The following is a 10,334-nucleotide window of genomic DNA, read 5'->3' on the forward strand; positions in this document are numbered from 1 at the left end:
TCTTAGTGTAGCAGCTCCTTGATGTCCTTCTTCCTCTCTTTTGGGCCCCTAATGTCAACTCCCACTCTCGCCCATATGAATGATCAGCACACATTCCTGGGGAAGATTCCCTAACTTTGCTGTGTTTGGAGAGAAGTGATTGCATAATTCTGATCCACAATGATTGATGGTGTTCAATCTTCCCCTTTTAGATTTATGAATCAGGGTCTAAAGTAAGAAGTGTGCTTTGTTCTTCATTCAGGCAAAGAAACTGTCTTTTCCAATCTGCTATGTATCTTCAAATAGCTTCATCAAGTCGAAGTCAGTCAGTCAATTGATCGTATTTACTGTGCACTTACCCTGTACAGAGCACTGTATTGAGCGCTTGGGAGAGTACAATATAACAATAAACAGACACATTCCCTGCCCACAAAAAGCTTCCAGTCTAGAGGATGAGCTTACAAGTGCAGGAGAGCTCACAGGTGGGCAAAGTTGAGAGTTTCTCTGTGTTGTACTTCCCTAAGTGCTTAGTATACTCCCTTATGCATCATGTTATTGGGAGCTCAGTAAATACCATTCTGTCTTCTACTTAGACTGTAAACCCCAAGTGGGACAGAGGTCTATAACTAGAGAAGCAGTTTGGCTCAGAGAAGCAGCGTGGCTCAGAGGAAAGAGCACAGTCTTGGGAGTCAGAGGTCATGGGTTCTAATCCCAGCACTGCCACTTGTCAACTGTGTGACTTTGGGCAAGTCACTTAATGTCTCTGTGCCTCAGTTTCCTCATCTGGAAAATGGGGATTAAGACTGTGAGCCCCATGTGGGACAACCTGATTACCTTGTATCCCCCCAGTGCTTAGAACAGTGCTTGGCACATAGTAAGTGCTTAACAAATACCATCATTATCATTATTATCTTGCATCTATGCCAGTGTTTAGTACTATGCATGGCATACAGTAAGCAATTAACCGAATTATTATTATTGTTATTATTATTATTATTTTACTTATAGTTTGATAATAATAATAATGTTGGTATTTGTTAAGCGCTTACTATGTGCCAAGCACTGTTCTCAGCGCTGAGGTAGATACAAGGTCATCAGGTTGTCTCACATGGGGAAACAGCATGGCTCAGTGGAAAGAGCACGGACTTTGGAGTCAGAGGTCAGGGGTTCAAATCCCAGCTCCATCAATTGTCAACTGTGTGACTTTGGGCAACTCACTTAACGTCTCTGTGCCTTAGTTTCCTCATCTGTAAAATGGGGATAAGACTGTGAGCTCCCCATGGGATGACCTGATCACTTTGTAACCTCCCCAGTACTTAGAACAGTGCTCTGCACATAGTAAGTGCTTAATAAATGCCATCATCATTATTATTATTATTATTATGGGGCTCACAGTCTTAATCTCCATTTTACAGATGAGGTAACTGAGGCACAGATAAATTAGGTGATTTGCCCAAGGTCACACAGCAGACAAATGGCAGAGTCAGGATTAGAACCCAGGGCCTCTGACTCCCAGGCCCTCAGTCTTTCCACTAGACCACACTGGGCTTGTGTGCCCCTCTATTTCAGCTCGCTAGGCAGCAGGTGCTTAGGTATTGTGCTGTCATCCATACTTCTCAGAGATCACAGGGGAAGGTAGATGGGGGTGAAAAAGGGTTGGAGAAGGCTGGCTGTGACTCTGAAAACTGTCTGCAAATATTTTCAATATGCCCAGGTGCTTTGTGGCACTAACCCCTCTTCCAAACCTTATTGCTCAAACATTTGCTAATGTTGGATCAAACATCAGTTAAACAGTGAAATCATTCATTCATTGGGCTAGTTTGGGAAATGAAAATATTTAAATTATAACAGTCAAAAGAAATAGAAGCCTAAAGAAACCAGGGTAAAATACTTGGCTTTTAGATTTTCAGGAGGGAGGAAGAAAAAAGAAAAATCAAAGTTTCTCAGACATTTCACTCCTGACTAGTATGCTACCACATACTATCATGCCCCTACAGATTTCAGCTGAGGCATTGAAAAGACCAAGATGACTTGATTTCCTCAAAAGTTATTTAAGGTTCTGAAACTCTTTCATGGTGATATGACTGGCAGGGAACTCGTCTGTCATATTGTTATACTGTACTCTTTCAAGCTCTTAGTACAGTGCTCTGCACGCAGTAAGCGCTCCATAAATATGACTGAATGAATGAATTCATTAATTAATATGATTGACTGACTGACTGACTTACTGGCCAGGTCAAAGCTAGTTGTGTACAGTCCAACTCACATCCCATGGAAATGGAGTCAAGAGGGCTACATGATGGATCTCACCCTGTTTCATTTATTCTATGCAGCCCCACACTGGAAGATGTAATCAGAGGTCAGAATCCCAATGTTAGAATATGCTTACATATCTCTGGAAAACTTCCAACTAAATAAACTTCAAGCAAGATCCAAAGCTGGGTGGCCTAGTGGAAAAAGCAAAGGCTTGGGAGTCAGAAGGATCTGGATTCTAATCCCAGCTCAGCCACTTGTCTGCTGTGCAACCTTAAGCAAGTCACTTCACTTCTCTGTGTGTCAATTAGCTCTCCTGGAAAATGGGAATTAAGACTGTGAGCCTTATGTGGGACAGGAACTGTGTCCAAATTTGTATCTACCCCAGCACTTAGTACAGGGCTTGGCACATAATAAGCACTTAACAAATACCATAATAAAAGTCCCAGAAATATTGGCCATAACGCAAGAAGACATGCAGAAGACTGTAAACTTCTCTCTCAAATAAGCCAAGAATTAAGGCTTGATGCTAACCAATCAGTGGTATTTATTGGGTACTTACTATGTGCAGAGCAATATGCTGTGCGGGAAAATACAGTGCACTTGATAGACAAGTTCCCTGTAGAATAGCCCTAGAGAAGCCACATCTATAAATGAAAGTCAGTATCAGAAAAATAGAGGTAAATGTAGTCACAGAATTAGATTACCTAGGCAGAACACTGACCAATGGTACCTCAACAGTCAGGGGAGTACAAAACTGAATTGATGAGGAGAGCACAACATTTGTGAGACTATCAGGCAGAATGGAGTGGCAGCATGGTTTTAAACTCTGGACTAAATGAAAGCCTACAGAGATGAAATACTGCCTGACTTCTCTGCAGTCATGAGAACCGGGTCCAGACAGATGCTGCACCTGGTTCATTAAGCAACAACAATCCCAGGTGCTCAGCCTCCGGAGTAATAATAATAATAATCATGGCATTTATTAAGTGCTTACTATGTGCAAAGCACTGTTCTAAGCACTGGGGACGTTACAAGGTGATCAGGTTGTCCCACGGCGGGGGGCTCACAGTCTTAATCCCCATTTTCCATATGAGGCAACTGAGGCATAGAGAAATGAAGTGACTTGCCCAAAGTCACACAGCCGACAACTCCTTGAACGAGTTGTCTACACGCGCTGCCTAGAATTCCTCAACAACTACTCTCTCCTCGACCCCCTCCAGTCTGGCTTCCGTCCCCTTCATTCCACGGAAACTGCCCTCTCAAAGGTCACCAATGACCTCCTGCTTGCCAAATCCAACGGCTCATATTCTGTCCTAATCCTCCTCGACCTCTCAGCTGCCTTTGACACTGTGGACCACCCCCTTCTCCTCAACACGCTATCTGACCTTGGCTTCACAGACTCCGTCCTCTCCTGGTTCTCCTCTTATCTCTCCGGTCTTTCTTTCTCAGTCTCTTTTGCAGGCTCCTCCTCCCCCTCCCATCCTCTTACTGTGGGGGTTCCCCAAGGTTCAGTGCTTGGTCCCCTTCTGTTCTCAATATACACTCAATCCCTTGGTGACCTCATTCGCTCCCACGGCTTCAACTATCATCTCTACGCTGATGACACCCAGATCTACATCTCTGCCCTTGCTCTCTCCCCCTCCCTCCAGGCTCGCATCTCCTCCTGCCTTCAGGACATCTCCATCTGGATGTCCGCCCGCCACCTAAAGCTCAACATGTCGAAGACTGAGCTCCTTGTCTTCCCTCCCAAACCTTGTCCTCTCCCTGACTTGCCCATCTCTGTTGACGGCACTACCATCCTTCCCGTCTCACAGGCCCGCAACCTTGGTGTCATCCTCGACTCCGCTCTCTCATTCACCCCTCACATCCAAGCCGTCACCAAAACCTGCCGGTCTCAGCTCCGCAACATTGCCAAGATCCGCCCTTTCCTCTCCATCCAAACTGCTGCCCTGCTCATTCAAGCTCTCATCCTATCCCGTCTGGACTACTGCACCAGCCTTCTCTCTGATCTCCCATCCTCGTGTCTCTCTCCACTTCAATCCATACTTCATGCTGCTGCCCGGATTATCTTTGTCCAGAAACGCTCTGGGCATATTACTCCCCTCCTTAAAAATCTCCAGTGGCTACCAATCAATCTGCGCATCAGGCAGAAACTCCTCACCCTGGGCTTCAAGGCTCTCCATCACCTCGCCCCCTCCTACCTCACCTCCCTTCTCTCCTTCTACTGCACAGCCCGCAACCGCCGCTCCTCCACCGCTAATCTGCTTACTGTACCTCGTTCTCTCCTGTCCCGCCGTCGACCCCCGGCCCACGTCATCCCCCGGGCCTGGAATGCCCTCCCTCTGCCCCTCCGCCAAGCTAGCTCTCTTCCTCCCTTCAAGGCCCTGCTGAGAGCTCACCTCCTCCAGGAGGCCTTCCCAGACTGAGCCCCTTCCTTCCTCTCCCCCTCGTCCCCCTCTCCATCCCCCCATCTTACCTCCTTCCCTTCCCCACAGCACCTGTATATATGTATATATGGTTGTACATATTTATTACTCTATTTATTTATTTATTTATTTATTTATTTATTTTACTTGTACATTTCTATCCTATTTATTTTATTTTGTTGGTATGTTTGGTTCTGTTCTCTGTCTCCCCCTTTTAGACTGTGAGCCCACTGTTGGGTAGGGACTGTCTCTATGTGTTGCCAATTTGTACTTCCCAAGCACTTAGTACAGTGCTCTGCACATAGTAAGCGCTCAATAAATGCGATTGATTGATTGATTGATTGGTGGAGCTGGGATTTAAACCCATGACCTCTGACTCCAAAGCCCGTGCTCTTTCCACTGAGCCACTCTGCTTCACGCTGCTGAGCCACGTAATGGGAAGATGAGCTACCTACGCACCTACCTTTCCTTCCCACTACAACCCAGACTGCATGCTTTGCTCCTCTAATGTCAATCTACTTGTTTCATCATTATCTCCTCAACTTACCATGGATCTCTAGCCCACATCCTCCCTCTGGCCTGGAGTGCCCTCACTCTTCCATATATGACAGATCATCACTCTCCCTATAGAGAAGCAGCATTGCTCAATGGAAAGAGCATGGGCTTTGGAGTCAGAGGTCATGGGTTCAAATCCCAGCTCCGCCACTTATAATAATGATGGCATTTATTAAGCGTTTACTGAGGAGGTTACAAGGTGATCAGGTTGTCCCACGTGGGGCTCACAGTCTTAATCCCCCTTTTACAGATGAGGGAACTGAGGCCCAGAGAAGTGAAGTGACTTGGCCAAAGTCACAAAGCTGACAAGTGGCAGAGCTGGGATTGTCAGCTGTGTAACTTTGGGCAAGTCTCATCCTATCCCGTCTGGACTACTGCACTAGCCTTCTCTCTGATCTCCCATCCTCGTGTCTCTCTCCACTTCAATCCATACTTCATGCTGCTGCCCGGATTATCTTTGTCCAGAAACGCTCTGGACATATTACTCCCCTCCTCAAAAACCTCCAATGGCTACCGATCAATCTGCGCATCAAGCAGAAACTCCTCACCCTGGGCTTCAAGGCTCTCCATCACCTCGCCCCCTCCTACCTCACCTCCCTTCTCTCCTTCTACTGCCCAGCCCGCACCCTCCGCTCCTCCACCACTAATCTCCTCACTGTACCTCGCTCTCGCCTGTCCCGCCATCGACCCCCGGCCCATGTCATCCCCCGGGCCTGGAATGCCCTCCCTCTGCCCATCCGCCAAGCTAGCTCTCTTCCTCCCTTCAAGGCCCTGCTGAGAGCTCACCTCCTCCAGGAGGCCTTCCCAGACTGAGCCCCTTCTTTCCTCTCCCCCTCGTCCCCCTCTCCATCCCCCCGTCTTACCTCCTTCCCTTCCCCACAGCACCTGTATATATGTATATATGGTTGTACATATTTATTACTCTATTTATTTTACTTGTACATTTCTATCCTACTTATTTTATTTTGTTGGTATGTTTGGTTCTGTTCTCTGTCTCCCCCTTTTAGACTGTGAGCCCACTGTTGGGTAGGGACTGTCTCTATGTGATGCCAATTTGTACTTCCCAAGCGCTTAGTACAGTGCTCTGCACATCGTAAGCGCTCAATAAATACGATTGATTGATTGATTGATTGATTCTCTGGGCCTCAGTTACCTCATCTGTAAAATGGGGATGAAGACTGTGAGCCCACCGAGGGACAACCTGATCACCTTGTAACCTCCAGTGCTTAGAATAGTGCTTTGCACATAGTAAGCACTTAATAAATGCCATTATTAGTATTCAAAGCCTAATTTAAAACACATCTCCTCCATCAGGCCTTCTCCAACAGAACCCTCTTTTCCTCTTCTCCCTCTCCCTTCTGTTACCTATGCACTTGAATCTGTACCCTTTAAGCACTTGATATTCACCCCTCCCTCAAACACTCAGCACTTATGTACATATCTATAATTTACCTTTTAATCCCCATTTTATAGATGAATTAACTGAGGGACAGAGAAATTAAGTGACCTGCTCAGTCACACAGCAGACTAGTAGCAGAGCTGCAATTAGAACCCAGATCATTCTGACCTCCGGGCCCATGCTCTATCCAGTAGCTCACCCTGCTTCTCAGCCTTTTACCTGTCTATGGCTAGAGACTACAGCAGAGAATGTCTATCAACTATGTTATATTATATGCTTCCAAGTGTTTAGAACAGTGTTCTGCACACATTAAGTGCTCAATAAATGCTGCTGATTCAAATCTTTATTTGCTTGAGTCCTCCCTTCATATGTTGGACCAAGAAGCACATCGATTTTTCTTTTCAGCTGGACTTTCAAACAGTCTTATTTTATGAACCAAATGGTATTGAAAAATCATATTCAAAAAAAATTAATCTTCATGAACTGGATGGAATGTGAATTGGTGGAGTTCATGAAAGGAGTCCACCTTGATTGATCACAGATATGTCACTAAAAAAAAAAACTTATCTAGGCTAACAGAAGTTCACCATTGGTTAGGTATCCAAGGTATACACTTAACAGCTACAGACCTACTTTGGCCACAAGGAAAGTCATCTTCACTGTCCTTGAAGAGGTTAATGATGAAAGAATCATAATAATCCACTCCCTGTAACTCTCCTTGCTTCTCCCACACGCTCAGCCCCCTGCCTTCCCTAGTCTTTGGTTTTACATTCCTAGTCTGAATTGTCTCAGCATTCCAGACCTGTTGCCAAGTCTTGCACTTGGCAAAGTCATCCTTCCATCCGAGGATCTGCTTGGTCATTCAGATCAGAATCAATCAATCAATCAATCTATCATATTTATTGAGCGCTTACTGTGTGCAGAGCACTGTACTAAGTGCTTGGGAAGTACAAGTTGGCAACATATAGAGACAGTCCCTACCCAACAGTGGGCTCACAGTCTAAAAGGGGGAGACAGAGAACAAAACCAAACATACTAACAAAATAAAATAACTAGAATAGATATGTACAAGTAAAATAAATAAATAAATAAAATCAGATAAATAAATAAATAAACAAATAAATAAATAAATCAGAACAACTGGCCTTCCTTTGACAGGGTTCTTATCTCGAGTTCTGTCAAAGTCAGTTTATTATTGACAGCCTCGTATTAATCTCCATCACAAGATAACCTCCATTCTTAATTTGAGTCTTCCCTTATAATGACGGACTAGAGATTGAAAGATGAATGGTAGTTTCCTGGTCTGCTGATGCCAGGGACTAAAGTGAAAATGGAGGCACCCAGGGGTTTATGTATTATTTCTACAATGGCTTCACCATTTTTTGTCTTCAAATATCTGCTGTCTTTAGTTACATATCAACAAGTGAAGGATGTCAAGATTCTTTATCTCCCTTTCTCCCTTTTGAAACATAATATTTGCTAAGTGCAAAATGGATGCACAGCCCTTTTCTTTACCAAGTGGGGGGCATTTTCACCAAACAATTAATGATTTTTTTTAACGATATTTCTTAAGCTAGGGACCAGGCCCTGATCTAAGCACTAGGGTAGATAGGAGATTATCGCATTGTCCCACAGGGGCTCACAGTCTTAATCCCCATTTTACAGATGAGGTAACTGAGGCAAAGAGAAGTGAAGTGACTTAACCGAAGTCCCACAGCAGACAAGTGGAGGAGTCAGGATTAGAACCCAGGTCCTTCTGACTTCCACATCCATGCTCTATCCACTAGACCATTCTGCTTCTCTATTCATTGAACACCTACTGTGTGCTGAGCACTGTACCAAGCTCTTGGGAGAGTACAATATAACAGTCTTGGTAGACAAATTCCCCACCCAAATGAGCTTACAGTCCAGAGGGGGAGGCAGGCATTAATGTTAATGAATAACTTATAGATATGCATTTAAGTATAATCGGGCTGAGGGTGGGGTGAATACCAAAATCCTTGAAGGGCATAGGTCCAAGTGCACAGACAAGATCATTACTGGGGATCAGCTATGCACTGAGCAACTACTTTGTGCAAAGCACTTTACTGAGCACCTATTTTGATATCACCTTATACTAGACACTTGGGAAAATACAATAAAAATAAAAGACCTGGTCTGCATTGCAAAGCAGCTGTGATGCAGGGGGGAGGAGACAAAACAGAATCCAGGATGTGTTTTCATCACCAGATGACCCTGTGACGGGTGAGACATAAGTGACCTCCTTCTGGCATTCTCATTTGCACCCTGACCCACATTTGATGTTGAAAGTCTGCAGGAGAGAAAGCAATCCTGTGATTCTGCTCATTTCTGAGAGCTGCAATTTGTAGGCTAGGCTTCTGATTTACAAATCTCGAGAGCAAATAGCCTGCATACAGCTGGCCTGCCAAGCTCCCTTCACCATATTCAGCGGTGACACTCTTCAACCTCCTTTGTCAAGAAGGCCAGTCTCATTTTATTGGAACAAAGGGAGGAAACTTGCACCTTGTGACCTTTTAAATGCCTTTACCCGGCTCATTAGCATGCAATTGCCGCTGAAAACGATGTTTCGGGTTTCCAGAGACTCTTATGCATCTATTTCCCACAACTGTCCCTCCTTGCTGCTTTATCATTTGTGAGAGTCTGCGAAGAAAATGAAGGACAATTGAAAAGTTTCCAAATTGGCCTCCTTCTTTAAATTTCTTGCCCCACACGAGAGATGGGGGTACTTGCATGTGAGTGTGGGAGTCCCCAGTTGGAACCTAAAGCATGTTTATATCTGTTGGAGAAACTGTGGGTAAATGTAAACATGTCCAATGTGGTGAATATAAGATTAGCCTAATCAGGATACTATAGCTAATGTGAATGTGGCTTTTCAACAGCCTCTGAGTGTCACTCACAGCTTCAAATAGCATAGAATTGAGGTTAGCCTGTCTCTCAGTCCATCAATCAAGCAATCAATCCATGGTATTTATTAAGGGCTTCTTGTGTGCAGAGAGCATTGTACTAAGTGCCTGAGAATGTACAATATAGTGGAATCAGTAGATGTGATCACTACCCACAAGGAGCTTACAATCTAGTGGGGGAGACAGACATTCAAGTGAATTGTAGGTAGGGGAAATAGTAAAGCATGAGGTTATTTGCACCCTTCTCAGGGTCACACTTGGAGAGTTTCCAGTACTCTACCAATCATGAATACAAGAGGGAGAGTCAAGCAGAAGCATATCCTTTCCATCCCTAGCTTGGGCAGTGGCTAGCAAGTGGAAGGAAATCTGCTACAAGTCAGAATTCACCTGTGCTGGGCAGCAGCTTCATGGGAGAGAGTCAAGGTCAGAGACTCACTTACTGCATGGAAGGAGGCAATGGTAAACCACTTCTGTATTTTTACAAGAAAACTTTGGATGCACTATCAGAACAATTTCAGATGAAAGTGGGGCATTCTGGGAGAGATATGTCTATGACATCGCTATGGGTTGGACACAACTCGACAGCATAAGGCAACAAGGTTATTTACATAAGGGCTGTGGGACTAGGTTGAGTATCAAAGTGTTAAGGAGTACATTCTTTTTTTCCTCTAATATTAGGTCCTTGGTCATATTGATTTATTAGCAGCTGTTCCCTTCCATTCCCTCTGCCGGTGTTCAGAAAATAGAAGCCTGCATGAAGCAACACTTCGGAATCAAACTCCTAGATAATTAGGA

At 44.7% G+C, this 10,334-nt stretch overlaps 1 non-coding gene across 1 annotated transcript; it reads left to right on the plus strand.

The window, feature by feature from the left end:
* Positions 1–9,778: 9,778 nt before the first annotated feature.
* On the plus strand, positions 9,779–9,916 carry LOC119933842. Its single transcript, XR_005452711.1, has one exon. It is a non-coding gene; the product is annotated as a small nucleolar RNA SNORA7 (small nucleolar RNA).
* The last annotated feature ends 418 nt before the right edge of the window (positions 9,917–10,334 follow it).

Source organism: Tachyglossus aculeatus, chromosome 10 (assembly GCF_015852505.1).
Source record: "Tachyglossus aculeatus isolate mTacAcu1 chromosome 10, mTacAcu1.pri, whole genome shotgun sequence".
Classification (NCBI taxonomy): domain Eukaryota; kingdom Metazoa; phylum Chordata; class Mammalia; order Monotremata; family Tachyglossidae; genus Tachyglossus; species Tachyglossus aculeatus.